Source organism: Falco biarmicus, chromosome 6 (assembly GCF_023638135.1).
Source record: "Falco biarmicus isolate bFalBia1 chromosome 6, bFalBia1.pri, whole genome shotgun sequence".
Taxonomy (NCBI): Eukaryota; Metazoa; Chordata; class Aves; order Falconiformes; family Falconidae; genus Falco; species Falco biarmicus.
In genome coordinates, this window is record NC_079293.1 from 8,220,594 (window position 1) to 8,246,318 (window position 25,725).

Sequence of the window (25,725 nt, forward strand, 5' to 3'; positions counted from 1 at the left end):
ACTGACTGGTCATAATGATTGTTAATCTATTTCAAGGGGAATCAATGAAGCATTGAAATGTCCATGGAGAATTCATCTGGGAGCAGAACAGTTTACCTGTCCAAGAGATAGGGGTTTACCACTGCACAAGTAACCAGTCTTCCCATGCCCTGGAAGATTGTCAGGGACAAGGAATAGGAAGAATTTTATCCTACAACTCCTCCACTGAGCTGGGAGAAAGGTTGAAGCCTGGACTTACCACACAAGGATATTTATTTATACAGTGATCCTGTCCTTTCACTAATACTCTTTACTGTATTTTTTTTTTTTTTACTTTATTTACTATTTAAAATTTACTGTATTGCTCTAAACTGGAGTTCCTTACTCCAGTTTAGCTTCCACATCTAAAGCAACATGTGTGACAGGACATGTGGATGCTGAAAAGCTCAGTTTTCTCTCAGTTGCATGTGGAGGTGGGTAACTGAAGAATTTTAGAAACTCACAATTTGAAGGCCAGGGGAACAGAAAAGATTTTCAGATTAATTTTGGAGCTTTCAGAAGTGAAACAGCTTTTAAGGGAGACACCTTAAAAGAGTCATCCCAAAACTCAGTACTCAGTAAAACAAGGAGACTAGCATAGGAGCCCACCTGTCATGTTGAGCACAAACATAAGGTTTGTATTACATAGGGGAAGAAAAAACATGCATTGCCTTTCCTTCAAAATGCCCATCAAGGAGCGGCTCGGTCCCAGGATAGGCAAGGATTCTCCTTGCATTTTTTATGCAGTCCATGGCACTCAAAGGTACTGCATGTTGGAGAGACATCATGGGAAGAATAGCACAGTGGCCCGATACGTGCTGTTCCTTTGGATAAAATAAGCGCTTAAAGCAATATTACTTTCATTGTATTAACAGAAGCAAAACTATGCATTTTGAACCTAATGTAAATATTTTCTTTCTGTTCCCTTCCCTTTGAAAATATTTAACATATTAAATGGGAATATTTCAAAATATAAAAATAAAATAAATCTATTCCGCAAAAGCAAAAAAGATGTTTTTGTACTACTCAGTGCTGATGGCAGAAGGGAGTAATTCTTCACTTGCTCCTGCCTCACAGTTAAATCTTTTGAGGCAGCAAGTCTTCCTTAAATTAGAAGATGAAGCACACTCTAAAGGACTGCTAGTTGGCAGGTCCGCTCTGTATTTGCAGCACACTTAATCTATACTGGGAGAGAAAATCTGGAGACCAGTGAATGCTCCTGTATCCAAATCTCTTCAACAGTGTACAGCTACAGCAATGCTATTTGAAAAGCAGAACTGTCTTCAGAGACCAATTGCAAAATTTTGCAGGGTACCCATAGGAGCCAATAACATTGGCTGCTCTTTAGTAATTGCTTCTCCAAGACGAGAATGCACATGACCTACATCTGTCTTTCAAAAGCTTTACTTCTGATTTGATGTCTTTTCTTAATCTGGCTTAAGTTTGCACATTTGCATTCAGACTTTGCCTAATTAAATTTTGAACTCTTTTTGGTTCCATTTTTCTGCTGCATTTTTTTTTTTAATCGGCAGCTGTTCTGCATTAATCTAAATAAAAAACTTTTTTCCCTCTGCTTTAATGATGTTCAGCTGATGTTTTTGATTTACCTTCTGCTTCAAAAATGCATCAGTGTTATTTTAAATACCTACATTTCCCCAAAATATTGTTTCCTTGTAATATGTATTTCTTAATTCACCTGGCAGCTGTTTCTCCTGCACACTTACATAGAAGTACCACTTGCATTTCTAAGGCACTTATTATGTGATCTGAAAACTCAGCAGCTAATAAAACAGTCAGTTTTGGATAACGATCAGTCCAGAGAGGCCATATGGGGACACTAGGGGCACTGGGGAATTTTTACTTCTTATGGAATTGAAAGAAATGGAAAAGTTGGATAACTACTAATTTGAAATTGCCAGTGATAAATTAGGTTACATTCTGGGAGGAGATGACAACATTTTGTCACTTCCATTGTGATAGTCAGTTTTGAAGTGAAGCACAAATAAAGGAAGAAATTCAGGAGATTAGTCTCATATGTGCTTGATATGTTTCTGACACAGGAATAAACCATCCTGCTTTGAGGGTGGTGTGTTTCCATCAGAGAAAGGCTGTCAATTTTTATGACTTCCAAAAATACTGAAGCAGCTGCCGACACCAAGTTTTCAGCTCCCTTTGTTTTCTTCAAGTGCTCTTACCTTCATGTGTTTTTCCATGATACTCCCAATGGAATTAATTCCTTACGCCTGAACTCGAAGATCCTTCTTTCTTCATTTAGGGTCTGATTCAAATCCCATTTAAATCAATGGAAAGTCTTTCACTGACATTAGTGGGCTTCGGACCAATTGTCACATTCCTCCAGAATACACTTTTCCTTCCATGGTGCTTTCAGAAAATAATGTCAGTTTACCATAGTCCAGAAAAGCCAGAAGAAATGCAGGGGGCCCAACCTACATAGAGAAGCTGACTTAGCATAGATGCATTGAGGAGGACTGTTAGTACTCCTCAAGAGCTAAGTGTGCATACATCCTATTACAGGGCGGGTGTGTGTGTGGGGGGGGGGGGGTGGGGGTGGGGGGGGTGGGAATCACTAATACTTTTTTTCCTCCTCAAGTGTTAGTTAATCAGTTCTGGTTATGCTGATCAATCAAACTAAGCAGGAGAGCCTCAAGATGTCTCTTAATGTATTCTTACCAGTCCTTTGTTTGTGTTTTTTATCTTATGCTCCATGGGCTTTCTGCCTTGCGAACAGTGAATAGTCGAATAAGAAAACATGGCAAAAGCCTACACTTTAAGGGAACCCTTACGTAACAGCCATCAGGCTGGCTGTCTTCTGTAGTGCCAACTGGTGCTTGATGGGATCTTGGCCACTGACTGGTTGCACAGCTGCTTCAGCAAAATGCCTATGTGTGTATCAGTCCATCCTTTCTCCATAAGATGATGCTTTATCACAGATCCAGTGACAGCACTTGTGGTCCTACTGAAATCACGAAGAATTTGGGAGCTTAAAGAACAGTGGAGCAATGTCCAAGTACGTGCAATTGCACATCCAAAGTGGAAATGAAGACCTCAGAGACACAGTGTGGAGGGTAGGAGGTAAGAGTAGGCAGGTGTCAGCGTCTTGCTAGCAAGAACCATTATGCACAAGCAGGTAGGCAGGATAAGAGTACAGACCTAGGAATCAAAAAAAAAAACCTTCTGTTGGATGTTGTACTTTATTTCTGGAGAAATAATTTTGTAGGCTTCAGTTGGGGTCAGCCTCTAAGTTTTTGCCGTACTGATGATTTGGCCAGAGTTTTTGTGGAAGTGGAAACTCAAGGCACCATCCAACACACTTCAGAAGTGCTACATTTTGAGCAGGAGGAGGGAGCTGAACTCTGCATTTACTGACTTCCAAAGTAACTTCCTTATGATAAAACTACTTTGAGACTAAGTAACGCTGCATATATATTAATTTATTGGGAACAATCAATTCATAATAAATCAAACTATCTCCTGCTGGAATTGTTCATCAAGACTTCAGTATTTGCACTTAATTGTTCGACTTTTCACATTGAGTCATAGCTATGGAAAAGAAATGTTTCTGATCCATTATTTATTGTTCTTGGAAGATAAATAAGGATCTACATTCTTGTTAGATAGCTCAGTTTGCATATTGTTCCCCTTATTTCTGCTTCAAAAACTGTGAGATATTTGTTAAAGAATTTAGAAGAAACTTAATTTCTTATTGCAAATCTGTGAAAAGTGATGGCTCAAAGACAGAATCACAGGCAGTATCATTATATATAACTGGTCCTGAAGGAAATGCACTAATCTTATCAAAGATATGTAAAAAGTAGATGTAGTTAGATATAATATAAGCCATCTTTGATGACTGCCAAGTATTATATAAACAAGTACTGAGTCATCAGCTTTGATACTGAAGAAGTGAAGACTATGAACTTATATAAGAGCTAATTTAACTTTATCTCATGGCAGTGACTCACCTTTCGCCCACAAAACGTAGTGGCTTCTAACTCTCCTATTGTTTTGTCTTTGTACAGTGAGTGGCAAAGAAATTTACTACTTAAATGTTTGTGCTTTATGTTTATAGAAAACAATACAATGAGGAAATTGTTCCTGAACACATTTCCAAGGGCAAGGAGCCAAGAGGCACAAAAGACATTTTAAGGACACTGGTGTTTTAATTTCAAATAATTTATTTTATGTTAAAAAACATTCTGAATATTTCCACTTCATCATCACACTTCACAACTCCTCTCTCTGTTGACATCAGAAATCTTAGATGCTGGAGGGAGGGCAGTAGTGTTTCCTTCAAACACAGCATTCTTCACCCAGACAAGATCTCAGTACCTGTCTCTAAGAGGTTCACTTCAATGTTTGTCTTCAGTGATGTTCTCACTTGAGTCTAATTCATTAAATACCTCTTCACTCCATTCTGTTTATAGAATTATCCTCCTCTTTTAATCCCTATTTGTTGGAATGCTTTGGCATAATTTCTCTCCATACCTTTTTTGTGTTCCTGCCTCTGTGGTATAAAAATCACCACTCTCTTCTCAGTCTCCTCATTGATAAGCAAGCTCCTCACCATTCCTCAATAAAACATTTTAAGTAGCAGTGCTGAAATTCACCCTTGCATCACCTACGTACGTACTTACCAAATCTGATTCTTACCTTCCTTTGCATTTGTTTGCTCTTCCTAGTCCTGCTGAAAAGTAATCTTCAACATTTATTTCTTTCTTACACTCAAAACAGTTTGGATTGCTTTGTCATTCTACAGTTTCTACATTTTCTAACCAATCTAGACATTTTTTGTTTCCCCTGCAGTTTAAGATCCTTCTTGTCCACTTGTTCATAATAGCTACTTTTGCTCAGAACCCAGCTGTAGAGATTCACAAAGCACTTTTTCTGTCTATGTTTTTTCCCCATTTAGTCATCTTGCCAACACCATATTTTCCATCTTTTACTACTTTTACTATCTGTTGTGTACCCTGATAATCATGTCTCAGGCACTGATGATGATAACCCTTTCTTTGACTCACATGTCCACTCCCCAGCACTGTGCCTATAGCTCTTGCATTCATGACAAAGCCTCAGCACCTTTCCCCTTGTGCTTGTTGCATGTGGTGCTCATCCTGAGCCACAATCCACAGGTCTGCTGTTGTGTTGGCTGTTTGGGATCTTGACGCCATGGCCCTGTGTTGCAGCTGGAGACAAACATGGCTAATGCAGCAAGGACTCCTGCTAGATGTGCGCCCTGCAGGTTTTTGGGTGATCCTTCACCCATTCCACAACTATGGACATGCCTTGTCATAAATTGAAATGGAGTGAAATTTGTCTCAGTATATTTAAACATCAACCATGCAGATGTCTACACCTAGGCTAGCCACTCAAGACTTCCTTTATAAACACTGGTGAGAAACAGGCACCTCTCAGGCATAATTGTTATGGCATATTTTGGACATCTGCAGTAGGATGAGATTACTCATATCCTAGAAATGCTTCTCTAGTGACTGTAAAGAAAATTTAGACAACTAACTTCCATATGTAGACATCAACATTATAAATATCCACACCTCATCACATTAATTTTATTTATGAAGTCTCAGACTCTGAGGTTGGTGAAGATGAATCTCACCCCTGGTTTAGAGGAGTGGCTCCACCAAAAGCTGAGTGATTAGCCTCTCTGAAGGACAGAACCACTGTGCTATGGAGTAAAGCAGCAGTTCTACATTTTGAGGTTTGAGGTTGTTGGATTTGCTTGAGGATTTTTTTTCTAAGTCGGACCAGTACATTTCAGCAAAATAACTACTAGAAAAAAGGACTGTGTCTCCCACAGATTCAAACCGCAAGTAACAGTGGGGAAGGTCAGAAAACCAGACTTTCATAATGTCCCTTTTTCCCCTGCTTTCCACACAAGAACAGTCAAAGATATAGTAGGGAACATGCTGAGAATCTCAGCTCTGGTGTTTAGCCATGTTTATGAGGCACAGCAAACACTGGGCAAGACTTGATATAATGGAGGGGCATAGTGGGAGCTGGCCAGTCAGGAACATTTCCAGTTTTCTGTATTGTTTGTTTGATTATTTTCAAAAGTGTAGAATGCTTACACAGAAAACAGTGTATTTCATCTTGGTGGCTGGAAAATTCACTGGACTTCACTTTGAATTTTTATTCTCCAGATGTGCATCGTTTACTTAGAGGGAAATACAACTTTCCTTTATGCTTATACTATGCACTTCAAGATATGACTTGCAATAAAAGCGGTTACAGATGTACATATCACTGTTAAATGAAACAGGATGGTTTACAACTCCAAGAACTGCAAAGAGAGACTGCTACTGATTTATACAGCATTTGGGTTAAATTCTGTGCTTATTAACATCAGTGACAAAATCCCAGTGACTTAAGCAGTGCTAGAAGTTCAGTCCATATTACTTTGTCATTTGTTGTCAGAAAAGGATTTGCATCACAGTCAAATGTGAATGCAATTTAAAGTTCTGCTGTCTGATGCATCAAAAATGCCCTTTGACTCAGAGCACACCATGTGAGAATGCAACCTGTTTACTCAGGAGGATCTTACTGAATCACAAGTCTCACAATTGGAAAAAATACCGGTAGGTAACATGATACAGACCTTTGTGACAACATGACCATGCGAAACATGTAGTTTACTACAGGTAGAAAAGTATGTCTTTATCTACCAATGGCATAGCTCTGTTTAGTTAACATATGTGAGGTACACTACTGTAAAATTTGGACCCACTGTTAGGCTGACTTACCAAAATTTCATTCTCACGTGATGCATTAGTCTTTCTACATTGGTGCTGTCAATAGTGTTGCAGATAAGATGCATTAGCAAAGAGCTGAGGAGCAATTTTTAAATTGCTCCTTAGCTATAACTGATCTGAATGAGCACTGTGATTTCTTCTTCCTGAATAAAGCCAAACAGCTTAGCTTAAAACTGACATCAAAAGTAACTTTATCTCACCTGTGTGACTTTGTCCTGAAAGGGATTAGGAGCATGCACACCATCATTTGAGAGGTAGTTCAAACACTGACTTTTTATTCTTTCATGAATAACAGGTCTAGCTGAGATGCAGTGGCTGACCATTAGCTCTTCTAATGCCTGTGCCTCTGCTGCAGGAGTCCTGGTTTGTGCTCTTGACCTTGATGAAGATATGTCCTTAGTGAGTGAGAAGCCAGTCTTCATCTACACTGGAATGACTAATTTCTGGATTCAGTGTATGCTGGTAAATTAGTAAACTTCATACTATGGAAAACTGTGTAGGAATCCAATTTTTTTTTTTTTCCCCAAAAAACTCAGACTTGAAAATGTGCTTCCTCATTACTATGGAAAATGAAATGTGCATATTGTCTGTTTGTAGAGCTGCTTAGACCAGTTACTGGAGATGACTGAAAGATAAGATCAGAATTTGTATGATATGTTAAAGTGATTTTATTTTTCTCCAGATTTCAAAATTCACAAATATTAAAAATAATAAAAAAGCAGCCATTTTCAAATAGCTCATTATTATAAGGCAGGTTATTTGCAAAACTTTCTATTAAATAGTATTCAGAACATCATGTATTCAGAAATTCATGAGTCAGTACGTCAGCAGGTAATGATAAAAGAATATGAAGACAATCTGACATTTTTAAATCAGGTACTCTTCCAGCTGTGATAAGGAATGAAATTTACCTGTAAAATTAGTGTGCAGCGTTGGAATATTTTTATAAATAAAATTTTATTTTGCTTTCCCTAGATTCTTGACATCTATTTTCTCATAATTCATAGTCTATTGATCAGACTTTGGACTGTCCTTTCAGCTTACAAATGAAACAAACACCAAGATTAAAGCCAAGTCTTCCAAGGGGCACATATGCAGCAGTGCTAGCTTTAAGGCCAAGGTTGAGGACCTTTCCTATTTATGCTCAATTTTAAACATGGACACAAGTGCTTTACTGGTCATAAAGAGCAGGAGACTAAAAGTTGTTGTGGTGCATGGGTATTTGCAGCCCTTGTGAAAACCAAAATAGTTGTGTGAAGTGCATTTGTGACACAAGTTTCAAGGGATCTTGCCAAAATCTGTAGAGTTTCACAGGGCTGAATGTATTCCAAAATATTTGTCACAGTTGATCTCAGAAAATAACTTGTCTCACTGTGCTGCTTCTCTGCTAGCCTGTTTTACATTGATCTCTAATAGGTCTTTTCCAAACAGAGCTTATGAAGTCAGAGAAGAGGAATTAGGCTGCTTTGCAGGCAATGCAGTTGATCTGTATCTGCAGTAATGTATGGAATGGCTGAATGTGCATTTGCTGCCACGGTGATGTAACAAGCAGACGTCCCCCATGACTGCCGTCGGACCTGCAACCGGGCAGTCTCGCTGAGGTGAGCGGGGCTGCTCAGCTCCCTGGCTTCAGACCAGCGTGCTTGTTATTCATGCACAGCAGGATGTTTGCTTGGGAAAAGGGGATACAGTTAGCAATGGATTAGATTAGCTGAATGTGTCAGCAACTTTTTTTGCAGAAGAATACGATGCAGAAAGTATTGTTTGATCAGAGCTCTGGGTTTCATGGCATTCCCTCTTGAATTACAAAACTAACATATATACTACATTATACATCTACATGCATTTCTGGTGCTGCTATGGTATTGGTTCTATGCATAGCTATCCCCCTCAGCTCTGATTTCTTACATGTTAGTAATGACTTTGGTTTGAAAATTCATTTTTACATGTTCAGCTGCCTCTGAGACAAGAAGTCTGCAGTGTACCTAACCCCAGCAAAAGAGCAGACTTTTTCAGGCAAACAACTGTCAGTAATTTAGGTATGTCTTATACAGCCTTGGGACCACTAGGTAAAATAAATGACCGCTTGATGCCTACCACCCTGCTACCATTTTGGAAACAAATGTATTATGACATGTGCTATGGCCAGGTTCTCAAGCAGTGCAGTCCTATGGAGTTCCCTTAGCGACCTTATGCTGACTTCTGTTATAGGCATATGGCCTGGGTCTGGCAAAGCATGCCATGAGGTACTCCACTTCCCTGTTAGGGAAGTTGGAGTCTAAAGCGGAATCATACATTTTTAACTCACTACTTGAGGATTATTAATTCCAAGGTTTAGGCCAAATCAACAGGCGGTTACAAGATTTACATATGCCATCGTACTCGATGCAGACAAACCTTTGTCTTGTGCTCTTAGAACTAGTACTCAATGTTCAGCTAAGGCTGAATAAACTTATGTTAAATTATATGGTCTCATGTATTTCAGTTGCAACACTGCTTGCTTCCTTCTGGGAAAAGCAGAACAAAGCAGTCTGGCTGGGATCTGAAAGCAAGGTACGGACAGGCTGAATTTACATGTTTTATATGTTTGGTTTCATGATCTGGCCGTTGGCTAGAGACTCAGAGGCAAGGGTTATCCTGAAGTCTTTTCCTGGAAGGAAGTGGTGCTTTTGAAAGACGGAGGCTATTAAACAGACATACTCCTGAGAAAAGTCTCCTGGTGCCCATCTGTATGTTGCTAGATGCATACCTGGGCACTGCACTGACAGTACTGTTGGGTACCAGGCTGCCAGCACTAGGTACAAGCTCTGCCTGGCTAGTGCAAGAGATATACCCCAAGCAAGCCTTGCACAAGCCGCTACCAGAAGTGCTGATCCCCTCCTGCTGCTCCAGTTTAATGCAGTCTTCCTTCAGGTCTCAGCTAATGCCTCTGCCTGATTGCTGTCTTCTGAACTAGTAAGCTCAAAGTTAGTCAACTGGTGTCTCTTCCCCTCAGAAAGGGGGTACAAGGCACACACCTCAGTGTACCTTAGTAATTCAAGAAGGTCGGGGGGGGTGGGGGGTGAGGTGTGAGTTGTTGCAGTGGCTTTTGTGAATCCCCTTCCTGTCTCCGAATCCCCTCACTCATGGTGGGGGCAGACAGGTCCTTCTCAAGCCTCAGTTCCCTTGGTAAATGAATCTTTTTGATCACCATGACAAGATTTTAGACCTCTCTTTCTCTTTACTATTTCCTATACTACGGCTTTCTGATGCTCTGCTGTATCTTTCCTAGAGCAAAAAGGAGAGTGAAGAAAATCCTGTTTCTGAAGTTCTCCCGTTCTTAGCTCTCCTATGCAAATGCTGCCACCTCTTTCTTAATTTCACAGCTTCTGCCTCAGGGAATTTATTTTGGACTTCTCTCTCCTTTTTGCCAAAGAGTTCACTGTTTCCAAGCAAAACAACCTCCCTTCATGACCTCTTCAGTCAGGACATTAGCTTTCTCCTGAGGAATAATGTTACTTGCTTGATAACTGGTCTCCTTCTCTGGTTCGTGCTGAGTCTGCCTTATGTGCCTAGCACACTGCCAGCACCCTTTGAAGAGTAATTAAAGTCAGAAAGAGTTAGCAGAGTTTATATGCTATGAAGACCTTAATGGATCAGGACAACTACTCTAAGCCATGCTACTCACACAGTTCGAGTCAGGGGAAGCTTTAAAATGTATGTATTTTACTAGTGCAGTTTCTGTGTCAGTCACAAGTACATGCTTGAGTATTTGCATGTCTTGTTAATAGCCTTAAATAACCTAACACCCAATCCATGGCTTGTTAACAACTTCCTTGGAATAATAAGAGATGAATAAATCACTGTGTTTAGGTAATCATGTCATTAACCTTGAAAACAGAAGGCAAAGCAAGAGAGACAGGAAGTCACAAAAGGCTTTGCTGCTTGAGAATGTGACACTGGTATAACTTTAGGTGTGAATTTACATAACAAAATTAAAGCAATGCAGTAAGCTGCATCCTTTTTCACACCTTATTTCAAAGGACCAGCCACATTTATTTGGATTGACTTTAAATCACTTAGTCACAGATTAAACTGAATCAAAGTTAAGTCAGTCTTATTCTCAGATAAGAGAATGAACACAGACCATTTTATTAATATAAAGGTTGATTGGAGATATATTGGTCAATCTTTTCTTGCCTATGAGCATTTAGAGAAGGCAAATGAGCACAGGCACATGTGACAGCAAAGCTGAAGCTGAAGCAAATTGCTTATTTATGGACCTGTTCCTTCCATGCTTTTTCTTGCTGTATCCATAATACTGTTAGTAAAGGAGAAAAGATCAAAGCACAAATAGTAGCTAAGTAGCAGCAAATGGGGGGACAGCAGGATGGGAAGAAAGCATTTCACCATTTGGGACTGAACACAGGCTGGTTCAGATTAGCTTGCAGTAAGTGGCAACATGTTGGCAGAAAGTCTGCCAACTCATTTGGCTCTCTGTCTGCATGTTCTTTCTGCCATCCCCGGTACTAGTGACCAGAATTTATTCTGCTGGCAAGTGTAAGCATCTCTCATACTTTTTCTTTTCTTTCAGGACCTCTATAAGTGTATAGGAACCTGTGTAGTTTGTGGATTTTTCTCTTTCTGTGAGTTATAGTGTATGATGAAAATGAAGAAAGATTTATTATTACACAAACCTTAAAAAGACATGTAGGTTCAGGTATGTACAACTCTTATCTGTGCGTACTAACCTAAAGTACCGCAGGTTAACTTGACAAATCTTTTGTTGGCCTAGGTAAGAGTGATTAGAAACAAAGAATGGCTCTTCCTTCACCTCATCATCATGGCCTGCCAACATCCCAAAGAACTGCAATAAATGTATTGCCTCTGTTGTTTATCACCTCTCTGTGCCACGAAGTAGGTCTTGGCCTACATAGACATAAAGTGTCAGCTGAAAGTCTGAACTCTCCAGGCAGGTTAATATATTTGTTCTGTTTTGGTTGCCTGAAAGGTAGTGTTATGGATTTGGGTACCAGAACACTATTCACAGATGCATGCAATTTGAGGGATCACAGGACTTCCCTGTCTTGCAGAGTGCAATTTGAGGGATCACAGGACTTCCCTGTCTTGCAGAGGAGATGGAGCAGTGAAGGAGAGAAATGGAGATGTTTAGCATAACAGTTTCTTCCATGAGCTCCTTGTTCTGCGTGTGAGATGGCACAGTCCCAGAGGCAGGTTGGGCAGGTCAAAGTGATGGCTCCTGCCATCCTGTACATCATCCTAGCACAGGAACATGGGCTTTCCTAGGCTCTTTCCCTCCTCCCTGACCCCCTCCCCCACCCGCATCCCCAACATCTGGAAAGGCAGTCGTAGATCTGGGTGCACAGTTGTGGGTCCCCCCACAAAGTCATCAGGAACTCCTGGGAAGACCCCAGTATTCACTCCTAGGTTTCCTCAGTTGTAGGACTGGAGAGGAAAATACCCTGTTGGTGATTTGTCTGATCAGCTTGAGCTGATCTGTTGTCTGATCTGTTGTCACCACAGCTGAAGGCATCCACAATCAGTTTGTTCCAGACATATTCTGTAATCTTCTGTAATCCTTAAAGATAAGCATTTATTTGCATAGTTTCACTCTCTGTTTCCCTGAGCACACCAAAGACTGCTCTGGTTTTTCAGGGCATGTAGTTGATCATATTTAATCTACTACAGCAGTAATTCGGTTAAAGTTCATGGTCTTATGGTAAGAACTATGCTAACTAGGTCTAACTCATGCTATCTGATACAGATGGTTGCTATCAGTTAGCCACAAGGTTTCACATATTTTTGATATTTATGAAGAAATTTCTATTTTGGTTACTAGGCTTTGCAGGACTTGTCTAGACATGTAAAATAATATGTAAACGTTTTCAGAGCTAATCAAAATGTTCTTACATCATTTTCATTTGTTTTTCACCTGATGATAACCCAGTTTGAGGGGCCAAAGTTACAGGTTAAATGGATCAGTACATGTGACTTTAGCAGTCAAAAAGTTGAGAATTTTATACTGTTAGTGCCTGGCTTATGACAATTTAAAGTATGTGTCCTAGTTTTAGGAATTAGATTCCTATCAAATGCTGAAAAAATATCAAATTAAATTTTACCTTGTGAAGTGTCTGGGAGTGGGAGGAGGGAAGAAATCCTACCTCTTAAAGCACTAAAATATCACAGACACCAGAGTTTTAAAAGATGTAGAGATAAAGGAGTCTTCTCTCAACTGCAGACTTCATGACCTATATGTTTTTTCCTCTTACAAGTTTTGTGATATCAGTATTAAATACCTTTGGAAAATGGAAACTTCACTAATGTGATGCTTTCTTCTGCTGACAAATGACTCTGCATAACACCTTTCCCCAGCAGGGAGTTAAAGCAGCTGAATGGAGGCTGTTTTCTCCATGTAAGTTTGCAGAAACAGGATGTCTGCCAGCCTAGCTAGATGTGTAACAGAAATTGAGAGAAGCTTCCAGTTAGCACCTGTGCTTCCACAGTGAAGATCTTTTAGCTACTTAGCTGCCTTTTATCTGCAAGAATGAGTTTCTGGCTACTCTTGAGAAGGACGTTCTGTAGCAAATACAATTCTGTATTTTGCAGTTTGTCCCCTCTGTTTGCAAACTGCAGATGACATGAGGTAAGAGATTTTTATTTTTAATCTCTTCAGGGCTTTGAAGAAACCAAAAGCACTGGAGTAGCAAACATGCCATGCCATCTAGTAGCAGCAAGGGATCATGTCTACCCAAGCTAACAGACTACACAGGAAATAACTAAAAGGAAGTTTCAGAAGGTTAATAATCAGATATTGCAAGTTATCAAGCATTCTTTGTATTATTGGAACATTTTAGTAATCTGTTAAAATACTAAGATTAAAGTAGCATCCATACTGCCAGTAGCTGACTAGGGCTGGTGACATTTGTGGGCTATTACGTGATTTTCTGTATTTCCTATAAACTCGTCGACCTGCAGCAAAGTAAGTTAAGATTAATAGAATAAATATTATCTGGAATGACCCATATCACCCAATGCTTTTCAAGAATATTTTCTGGTAAGGACTAGAACAATGCTAAACAAGATTCCACAGAATGTCTTGTCATTTTATAGAGAATACCTAGATTTTTGTTGGCCATTAGTAGTTGCTCACTGTCTTTGCATGAAGTTTGTCTGAACTGTAAACACAGCTAACCTTGTACAGTAAATGCAGCTACTATATAAAGACGCCCATTAAAAGCTCATGATTTCTTAACAGCTGGTGTCCTGTCCGATTTTTAGGTGTGGAGTGTGGGACAAAAAACCAGTATTGCTTAAAAGCTAATTTGTGTTTAGATAAGGTAATGAAATTCAGATCTGTATGGTGATGTGCTATGGTTAAGTACAGTACTTAGAAATGGAAGTGGTAAGGCAAATAAAATCTATTCATTGACTCAACTATATTGCTGTTAGGTCCATAAATTTTTGCATTCAAATTGCTGGTTTACATCTCTGCTATTGCTAATACCTCTGGTAATAATTGATTTCCCATCTTTGTACAATATCATGAAGCTTTTTTGTACATAGTAATCTGGTCACCCTCCCAGTCCCAAACTCAACAGAAACAGCATAGATCAAACTACTGTATATATAAAATAGAGATGGGTTTGTTTGATTTGGTTGGTTGGTTTGTTTGTTCTTAATGAAAATTTAGGAACAAACTTTGTACATATCACTTGTGAAAATCCTGCGGTGTTTTATGTAATAAAAAACCAAACAAACAAGAAAACCCCACACCTATTGTGTATAACCTAAGATACAGTAGTTTCATAAGGAGAGAGTTAATAGAACAAATTGTATCCCAGTACTTTTAAAGTCTGGCCTTTCTTCTTAATTGTTACAATTAGACTCTTTCCTTCTGGGAGAGTGTTGTGGCTAACAGAGCTCACCTATGAGGAATGAACAGGATTATGAGGTCTGAGGAGCACAAGACCTCTCCTTAGTGTGTGTATGCCTACAGGTCTAGCATATATATCTCATTTCTCTTTCAAGGGTTCTACCACAAATTAATAAATATGGTCCAGCACAACCAATTCTATGAGACAGTTGTGTGCTGTTGCCTCTATAATCATATTTGGATGCCTGTTTTATGAGGCTGAATCTAGCAATGGGTGTGTTTCATCTGGCTGTCAGTAAGTACCTCAGAAATGGGAAGATGCTCAGGTACTCGGACGGACATGGACCTGTTGGAGCGAGTCCAGAGGGCCACAAAGATGATCAGAGGGCTGGAGTACTGCTCCTGTGAAGACAGTCTTACAGCTGGTGTTGCTCAGCCTGGAGAAGAGAAACTGCAGGGAGACCTTATAGCAGCCTTCCAGTACCTAAAGGAGGCCCTACAGGAAAGCTGGAGAGGGACTTCTTATAAGGGCCTGTAGTAACAGGACAATGGACAATGGCTTTAAAATAAAAGAGGGTCAATTTAGATTAGATATTAGAAAGGAATTCTTCACTACAAGGGTGGTGAGGCACTGGCACAGGCTGCCCAGAGCAGCTGTGGGTGCCCCATCCCTGGGAGTGCTCAGGGCCAGGCTGGATGGGGCTTGGAGCAACCTGGTCTGGTGGAAGGTGGAAGGTGTCCCTGCCCATGGCAGGGGGTTGGAACTGGGTGATCTTTAAGGTCCCTTCCAACCCAACACATTCTATGATGACATGATGACTTCAGTGGGAGCTGAACTTTGAAGTAAATCGAGTAACTTTTAAAATACTAGTTAGACTGTGGCTCTCAGAAGCTACTAGTCTCTGATATTAGAATGTAAGGTGAAGGTGTACTGCCAGAGGCTGGAAGGAGAAAACGCTTGCAAGCTTTCAGTGTTTGGATGGTTACGGCTTAGCATAGTTACATGGAAATTAATATTTGGGAGTCCCCAGTGGCTGCAGCAGGCCATAGCATGAACATTTGATTATATCTTAATTAGATGTTAGTAATTTCTGACCTATGACCTGTTCCGTTTCTATTAGGTATTTTCTGTGCATAAGTGATTAAAATAGGGAGATTGTATACACACCTGAATGGCTAGAGGCTGTTCGGATGAGATCCAAATCCCTTAAACTCTGTTACCACATTCCATTAATGCTATGAATTCTGTTTAGTTGATGGTAGTGTGGTTTTATTCATATTAAATTTCTCAAAGTTTTATTTGCCTGTTTTAAATAAAAATAAGAGTTGGTATAAGCCTTCCAAGAAAGATCCTTAAAAGTTTCAGTTTTGAAGTATGAAAAGATGAGGTAATTTAAAAATAAATTAAAAAAAAAAAAAAAGAGAGAGAATATAAAAAGGAAAAAAAAGTACCTAGCTGTTCCAGGTTATCCCATTTCAAGAAAAGAAAAAGCCTGCAAATATGATACCCTCTGAATTTCCAGCTTAATTTTTGAAGCCTCAGCTGTGAGGCCTTGTATTTAAGCTGAATGTTTTATTATTCATTCAGTCAATATTTTTTGAAGAGACAGACGTAAGCTGAGATCAACAAGACTGTATCTGGCTTTTTATTTTCCAACCAAAATTGCAGATTTAGCTCAACTGAAATATTTAATATATCTAACTCATTTTCAAACAATTATTCTAAAAAAAAAAAACAGAGAAAAGTGTTTAAAGTATCAATTAGATATTTAAAAATCAGTAATTTTCTATTTCATGCAGAAATAACTCTCCATTTTGAAATTTGCTGTGTTTTGTGACGTCTTAACATACTAAATATTTTTCAATCCAATACAATGCTGTATTCAATCTAGAATTACTGTTGTACTGTTTTGATCACCTAAATATTCTTACTGCATGCATTCTTCAGAAGCAAGTTTTCTGTAACCAAGTCACTTTAGACCAATATGACTACTTCTGTTTTCCAGCACCATAAGCTATGAAACTCTGTCCCACCTTGGAACCACAGTGATGGGCAACTGGACAAATACTGACTAGCTGTGGATGACTGGAGCTCTGGCTCCATCCCAAGGTCAGGCTGAGAGAATTTGACATAATTGACAAATTACCTGTCTTTGTATCACTGTCCATTTTACTGTGTAAGAGGCAGCTGGGAGAAGGGGCTGCCTGGGCCTCGGGGTGGGTGAGAACTAGCATCACCATGGAGCCACTGGGGAGGGAGTGAGGAACACCTTGCCCTTTGCTGAGTAGAGCTGTGCAAAGTGACCATTACAAGTGCTCTGCTGCAACATGTTTCCAAAGCAGTGAAGAACCACCAAAGTCATTTTGGCTTTTCAGAGCCATTAGTAGTAGTGTAAGTAAATGAAGCAGCATGGCAAATCCCAGCTACCTTGCCCTCCTGCGTATTTCAGGTGCAGCACCCGTGTACGACTCCCATCTCCCTCTGTTACCATTAACTTAATTACTGTGGTGAAACATTACACAAGCAGCAGTACATTTCCCATTTGTTAGTCACAATGATCCTCAATAGCAGAAGTGCAGGAATGCAAGTATCAAAGGCAAGAGCATTTGCAGTCTTCCAATGCACTAAAAACTAAACTAGGCAAGTCACCAAAACTTAATTCCTGCATGATTTTTTCTTTAGTTTCCTCAAATAATACACCAAAAGATCTAACTCCATTGTTTGTTTTTCAGCTTTGCCTCTGTAAGATGCTTTGGTGCAACCCCCGCTCACTAACGGGGAAAACTCTTGTGTACCCTGCACTGGAGCTAAAGACCTGCATTCAGCTCCTGGAATTCAGCAGAGCAGTCTGACTGCTTCCCAAAACAGTTCCCATTCCATCAGAAGACTGACACTTAGAGAAAAAAGACTAAGTATTTCTGTGTTTTGCCTCACTGTGGATCTTGAAGCACAGAAACAGAGGACAGCTCCATCTGAAATGGAAGGGCTGTGTGTCCCTGGGCATTTGCTATGGAAGCATGCATGGTTCTGGCTGACCTGGGGAGGGGAAGGTGAAGAAAAGGTCCAAAGTCCCTTTTGTTAGCCTTCCTGCCTCTAAGGAATGGGGCTGTGATCCAGTCCCTAAGAAAAGTCCTGTCCAGAGCATGCAGAAACACAGGAATGTGAACATGGTTGCACCAGCTTTCACTGCTTAGGCTATTGCTGGTGAGGAGGACAAAAATAGTGTCAAAAATGACAGGTGAAAGAAAGCTACCAAAGTCCTCACCGAGGAAGAGGAACCACTGAGCAATCACAGAAATCAGAAGAAACCTGGATCCCCTTTTGAGCCTTATAATGCTTTGATCATTCATTGGCTTAACTTCCTCATATTTAAAGAAAAAAAAAAAAAAATTAGTTTTCACTTGCCCCTTTTTATTCTCTTCCAGCTTCCTTGCAACTGATGCCAGACTGAGCTATATGCTTGAGTGTGCTGATGATTTTTTTTTCCATTCCAAAACACTTTTTTTTGAGAGGAAAAAAAAAAAAAAAAAAGATTTCTAAATTCATTTTCTTAAGCCTCCCCAGGTGTTTGAAAAGACGTTATTGGAATCACAAGATATCAGAAATACTATATAGAAAACTGTACTCTTTTATTTTTTCCCTTCAGTATGTCTTTATCATTTATTTTTCCAAATTCATTGTGTAGGGATGATTGTCAGACTGTGCTGACTAACAGCAATACCTAATGGATGCACTGTGCATGCCAGTAGTTCAAAATATGAAATAATTTCCAGCTGTCTTTTCTGGAATATGAACAGTACCTGCTTTTCTTCTCTATATACTGTATTTCAGATTCTTGCCTGAACAGCCCAAATATACTCGTCCTTAAGAAACTGCATGAGCAGTAAATCTTCAAATTTATTTCTTCATTGCTCAGTTGAGTCAAAACTTTACATAATTGCTCAGATGTTATTTTCTTAAAATGAATGTGAATCTTGAAGAAAATGTCTCAGTTCAAAGTCTACTTGTCTTCCAGTTCAAAGGTCTTATTGAGTCCATTTTCATGTTGTGGGGCCAAGAACCCCTTCATATGCTGACTGTTGACTAACACATTAAAAAAAACCTTTTAAAAATGTTCCAATAATATAGTCAAATCAACGGAGTGGTGCTCTGAATCTGTGGAGGTTTTTTCCAGGAAGAAATTCCAGACGATACAAAACCAGTTTTCTCTGTATGGCAGGCCAAGTGAATAATGCATCAAAAGATAGGATTTTCTTTAATTACTTTCTAAAATGGCAATCAACAACAACAACAACAACAACAAAATTCTAGAAAAAGCTCCTTCTCCAAAACACTTCTCCACTTTAATGCAGTAGACTGGATCTTCTTCTTCTAGAAAATGCGTGCTCGGTGGCAGGTCTTTGGGTGATTTGTAGCCAAATTAGCTGTGGAGATTACTGAATATCCTACAAAGCCTTGCTTTTCATATGAGCCAGTGCCAAAGTTGAGGTCTTAGTGGGTTCCATAAAGGCAGAAGTGTATCAATGCTGAAATGAGGTAATTATCCAATCTCTACAATTGAATTAATTGGACATAATGTCACTTCTGCTGATCTTTCTTTCCCATATTTTCTCAAAGTTTCCATAACTGCAGGTGACCATTAATAATATATACAACTACCAAATAGACAGGAGCACTCTTTGACTTTTTCCTGAAACCTTTTTTAGGGGACCTGTGTCAACCCTGCAGCCAGGATTATGACTGTAGCTTGGGAAGCAGCAATAAAGTAACTGTGGCGCGCTGTAGCACTGCATGAGTTAGTCATTGGATACCTATCAAGGTCTTGAGGATGTCTATGTGAAATTCTGTAGTGTCTGGGAAAGCTGGTATAATCTAAGCTTCTGATAATGGCTGTTTGGTCCATACCTACCCAAGCATGAGTGTTTCAGACTCTGTAACAAGATATATAGATATGAAGTTTGCGTTTCCACATTGGGTCATAGAAGCAATGTACTAAAATGGGAGGTAGATCAGAAGCCTGTCCACTCCAGGGAATTTAAAGAGAGAAAGCATGAGCACGCATTAGCTATCCTGCAGAATATGCAGCCTTCATCACTTCCAGACAAAAATCTAACCTTCTAAAGAAGTATCCAGCTGTATATGAGCTGGACAGAAGACATTACTTTTACCAGAATCACGAGAATCCAGGGAAGGACTTAGAAAGTTTACAGAAACACAGGTAAAACTGGCAGGGATGTGGGAAGAAGGAAAATATTATCACTGCACTTCTTGAGATGTAAAAGTAGCCAGTGGGGACTGTATGTAACTGGACAGGAAATCAGTGAGACGTCTCAAGTGGTACCTGCACTACATGTCATTGAAGATCATAAGCTCTAGAGCAACTTCCCTTGCTGACAAGTAGGGATGCTGGTGTAACTAACAGGAGGGAAGTACCATCTCAAGGGATCACTGTGGAAGGTCTTAAGCCTCCACTCCTCCTCGAGCTTTTGGAAAGCAAATAAATTGCCAGGGCTTGAGCAGCACCCATGGTGAACCTGCCTAGTTTTTTCCTCATTTTTCCTCTTTGTATTTTAACAGTAATCTCGAGGCCTAAGGCTCTGCTATTTGTCTAAAAGAGGTTCTACCTCACTGATTTTGATATTGCTTCTTCATAAAGATGTTCATAAGCTAGATCAGATGAGGCCATAAAAGTTAGCATTCCATCTCCAGCAGAGCTGCTGACAACAGAAACTTAAAATGGACAAGCTCCAGCTTAGACAGATGAAGAAAGATCTAATCTTACTCCTTTTGAAAAAATCATCCTATTTTCTCAGCTCAGGATACTATTTTTGTCTTGGAAAGGTATATTTTTATCATCTTTAGATGCACTTTTTGTTGTTATAGATATTAACGCTGGATTCTAGCCCATACAAATTTTATTCAAAACGTCTACAGTACCTAGTTGAATCATGCTACAGTCTTGACCCAGGCACATCCCATAGGAATGGGCTACGTGTCTACTCATCCAGTATGTCAACATTTCATTTCAAGAGTGCGATCTCAGCGCCTTGTTCCTTGTCTGTGGATAGATATGTCTGTATGTTCAGAGTACACAAGGCATAAAAGGATACCAGTGATGCAAGTAAAGGCACAAATTTGCTTGAAAGCATTTTATACTAATTCTGTGCAAGTGTAACTGAAAAAAAAGATACACAGGACAGTTTAAAAAACAACATTCTCATATTTGCACTGGTCGTGTAAGTTACACCACTTTTTATTTTACTGTCTACTCTCCCAAATATATATGTAAAGAAAAGCAATAACTCAAATAGTAGGCTTCTGCAGCAGTGTAAATGCGTTACTTTGTTCATTACTATTGTAAGAGATCCATCCCTTATTTCAGCAAAGTAAAACTGCCCTTGACTAGTAAGCAAATATTGTGTTGAATTCAGCACCTCTGTACCAAAAATGTCTCTGCCACAGCTCATCTATCTGTCACACACATCATCCAGCATTTAAAATTATTTTCTGAAAGTGGGAAGGCAGAGCTATTTGAGACTAGAGTCACTTTTTCCCTCACCCTACCTCTTTCAGAAGCCACCTTTTGGTTTCACCTTCTCTTTTTATATGCTATATGGAATTAATTGCTACTAAATCTTGCCGAAACATTGGTTGCCTTGGCTCAGCTTCACCTTAGGTCTAATGATTACTCCACCTTAGCTAATTGTTCTTGGCTAGACCAGGGCGCACTCAGTGATGTTCCTGCTCCACTCTTATCCTTTGCTTTCCAGGGCTAGAAATGCATGATTTCTTCACTGAGAATACCACTTGTGAAACACTTGGACAGTATGGTTTTATGATCCTAGAGTATAACTGAACAGTTAAATCAGTGTTTAAACTCACTGTAAAGAGTGTTTATTTAAAGCAGAAATGCATTTAACAGCCCAAGATGTCAGGATTTTGCTATATCAGCTGCACATATTTCACCCTCACCTGTACTAGAAGGGACTGGAAATATGGGGAACTACAGTTCCTTTAAAACACCTGTAGCATCCTGTGTTGAGATGCATACATGCATGCCCCAAGGTGTAATTAAAATCTACTTCAGATTATAGTTTGTACTCCATTCCCCTGGGAAGCACCTAATAGCTGCATTTCCCTGTAGCTAGCTTAAATCTCCTCCACTAGGAGCTACAAATTACTTTCACATCTATGCTTGAGAACACATCTCTGTGCTGAAAAGGTGCTTAAATAAAAACTTCTTAGGGAGCCAAAATGTAATGAAGTGAAGGAAAGAATGAATGAGTGTTGGGCCATAGTAAGGATAGACTTTCTGCCCTGAAGTGTCTGTGGTAAACGCTATGCCTAATCAGAAAATAAATAGGTATAAAGCACGAGAAATCAACTGGAAATAATTTAAAATATAAAACACTTTGTCCTGCGGTTAAACATATTTAGCACATTCTAGTGTTTTAGGACTTGGAATTCATAAGGGGAAGAAAGAGGCTCCCTCTGCTCTCTCTCCCCGCCAAGAGCTGCTCCGTTCTGCTACCATATTTGTGATGATTTCAGAAAAGAAAGAAAAAAAAAAAAGCAGTAAGCATTTTTCAAGTATTAGCAATACCCCCAAAAATGGAATGTTCAAAATCATAATAGTTTGCACATTTCTGCCTCTGTCTTTTGCAGCTAGTCCTCTGGTTAGTGAAGCTGTATAACAGCATTGTTAGACAGGCTCACAGTGATAAAAAGAGCCTGTTCGTTGAGGGCATGGAGTGAGCAAGGTGTGGGATGAAAAATAACTATTTATTTTCTATATAGCATTGTTAATTGGAAGTGCTTTAGGAAAGGTGAAATTTACAGGAGCTCATGTTGACATCTGCCTTACAGACTTTATTTTTTCGCTCCTCTCTAAAGCAGCCCAGGTTAATGCTTGCCAAGATAAAAGTAGCTCCAGAGGATGTCAGCGTCTGTTACCTGCGTGAGCCAGGCTCCTGTGGAGATGTCTGTAGCAGGCTGCCAGCCACACTCTTGGGGACGCTACAAGCCAAAGTTGTAGACCCTCAACAATTGTGTTTTTCAGACTCTATTGCAAGCCCCTAAAATGTTTTCAAGCACTGCTGTAGACTCCTGCGGAGTGAATTTGAGTATAGTGGCAGTAAGCTTGCTTTCTTAGTTGCTGTTTGTGGATCTCTTAGTAAAATTGCAGATTCTCAGGTGGCTGTCACAGAATGAAATCCATTACTCCAGAGTTTTGTAGGTCTGTCCTGGAATAACTGATCTTCCAAGATTAATATTAGAGTATGTTTCACCATTAAACAGGGTGTAATGCATTTGCTTATCAATATGGATTCACACTAATGGAGCAGTATCCCCTTTCTAATGCGTTGTTAAGGTTATAAGTAGCATCACCAGTTCTCAGATGCTCCAGTGCCCTTGCTGGCTCATTAGGTTTATCAGTTAGCACTCACACACACCTCCCACCCCCCCAAAAAAAATTTCTTAGAGCTGTGTCTGTCCTGCTGTGACCATTGGAGTCAGAGCAGGATGTCTCACCACAGCTGTGCTGGACTCCTTTTTCAGCCCAAGTCACTGCTCTTTTCTCCCTGTGTTCTGTGAATGCATACTGCAAGAGCACGTTCAGCCATGCTGTTTCCTTCCTGTATCCCCTTTCAGGTTCTTTTTGTAGAGGTTTAGTTCCTTACCTCCATTAAAACACACTTTCAGGTTTTCTCTTGCTTTATCCAGCTTACAGATGCATCAAACCACTGATTTATCTATAAAAAGTATATACCATGGAAAAATGTTAATAATAGGAGCTTTTTTTATAATACAAACAGTTTTTTCTTCCTCTGAATAGACTCTACAGACTTCACTCTACAACAGAAATAGAAAAAAAAGGACTCATTTGAAATGGCAGTTCCAGCACTACTGTGTCCTTCTCTCCCAAACACACTCAACTACCATTTATAAGGTTTAGGAGACCCTCATCACAGCCTCAGTAGAAGGCCTCTTTGTTTTCTTTAACACTAGCAGTAGTATCTCTATCCCCTTTCAGGGCTTTGTTGAGGAGGTGGCCATGCTACATGACTCGGGCTGCAGAGAGATGTCATTGCCTTACTACTACACCTGACCTGGCTCCCCACCATCATTTTATCTAGCACTTTCTGGGAAGACCCACTGGGAAAGCATTTTCTAAGACTTACGAGTGACATGAGGTTTCTTTTGAGTGACTTGGCCTGTTTCAGGGGCAGCCAGCTGCCTATCAATGGTGGTACCGATGTAGATTTTTCACTTGGAGCAAATATTTCACTTTCAGAATTATCCTTAAGAATACGATCCCTTTGATTTTCAACATGTAGTAAAAGCCAATTTTTTTACACAATGTATTTAGGCCCTAAAAAGTGGAAATAAGGCACCAGATGTGATGGTGACACAGAGAAAAATCATGCCTCCTGGAGGATAATCCCAGTAGACACCTGCCTGCAACTTTGTGTGCCTCAAGGTGCTTGAAACAATTTTGATACGGGGACCAGTGACATTTTTGAAAATAACATGTTTACATCCGTGCACACACTGAACACAGTGGTGCTCTATGTGAATTTAGAGATCTGGTTTCACTACACGTAGATGAAACCTGTGGTTCCCCAGTCACTGTTATATAGCAAGTGCAAGTACATTGAAAGTATGGCCACAGCTTCTCCTTGCTGCTGGTCTCCCATACCTGACATTCGCGTTTGTAAGGCAGTGTGGAGAGTTAATCAGGGAACAGATTCAACAGAACACTATCCCGGAAAAAAAAATGGCTCATTTTCAACTGGATATGAACCTTTTCTGAGACATAGTATGGCTGCAGGGACACTAGGAAGAGGCAGAATGGACTGCCGTGGTGAGTGGACGGGACAAACTCATTTGGAGGTAGTGCTGGTTTCTGCTGGAGTGACATGCTGGTGGAGGATCAAGGTCCCAGCGCCAGGTACACAGCACCATATGTTTGCAGTAGTCTGGTGAGAACCACAGCAGGGGGAATGGTTGGAATATACTGCAGATACCCCCTTCTAGTTCATGGATATGGTTTCCTTCCTATTACAACCAAAACATGAGAAGTAATAAGGTGCGCGCCCAGGTCTCATTCTGGGATAGGATCAAGATATGTCCAGAGGTGCATGCTGAGACCTGGAAGCTCCTGGTTTCTCTGTTTTGTGGAGCTCTTTGCAGTGTTTAGCTACTTTAACTACTCTGGAGATCAGCTGTACAAGACTAGGTTTATTTACAGGGGAAACAAAAAAGGGTTAAATAAAATCTTGGCTTTTAATTACTTCTTTTTAATTAACCTGTCAAAGATAGTATCAAAATATGGAGAAATACATGGTCAGGCATACTTGTTTGTTATACTGGGACTTGGTGCATTTGAAGTTTGTGAAATGGACTTCACATCCCAGGAACCTGCAGGCAATCGCTAACATCCTGGCTCACACACAGAGCTTTCATTATCATGTCTATGATCTTTATAGTTAAAGAAACCCCTAATGTTCCTGTGGCTCCAAGAAAACTTTGTAACACAGTTTAAGTTAATATGCTCTAGGGAAGACTGATGATGAATTTGCAGCTTTCCCTACATTAAGACCTTCTGCGGTAGATTTACTGGCAGAGGGGTGAAGAAGTATGACCTGGTGCAGTACGCATGGTCCTGTGCCCCACAGTCCATTTGTGGCTTCCTGGCTGCACAGCCCTGCCATTCAGGCTGGGCTTGTATCTGCCCTTCGGGCAAGCCAGAAATCATAATTTTCAAGCTGCCTTAATTAGCACTTGGCTGTCAGAAGGACCCATCAGTACACATACATCCTCAGGGTGCTGCCAGCCAGCTCTGCTGATCCAAGGGTTGCGGGAGACATGTTGTCACAGCACTCTCCAAACTATCAAGCTGCAACAAGGTCTTTTACCATCTCATACCAACACACTCTTCATGCCAGTCCCTCTGCTGCCTTCACCTCACCCAGGGCATGTGTTCTCTCTTCTCTTGCTTCTTCCTCAGCTGCTCTCTCTTCATTGACTCTCAACCACTTCAC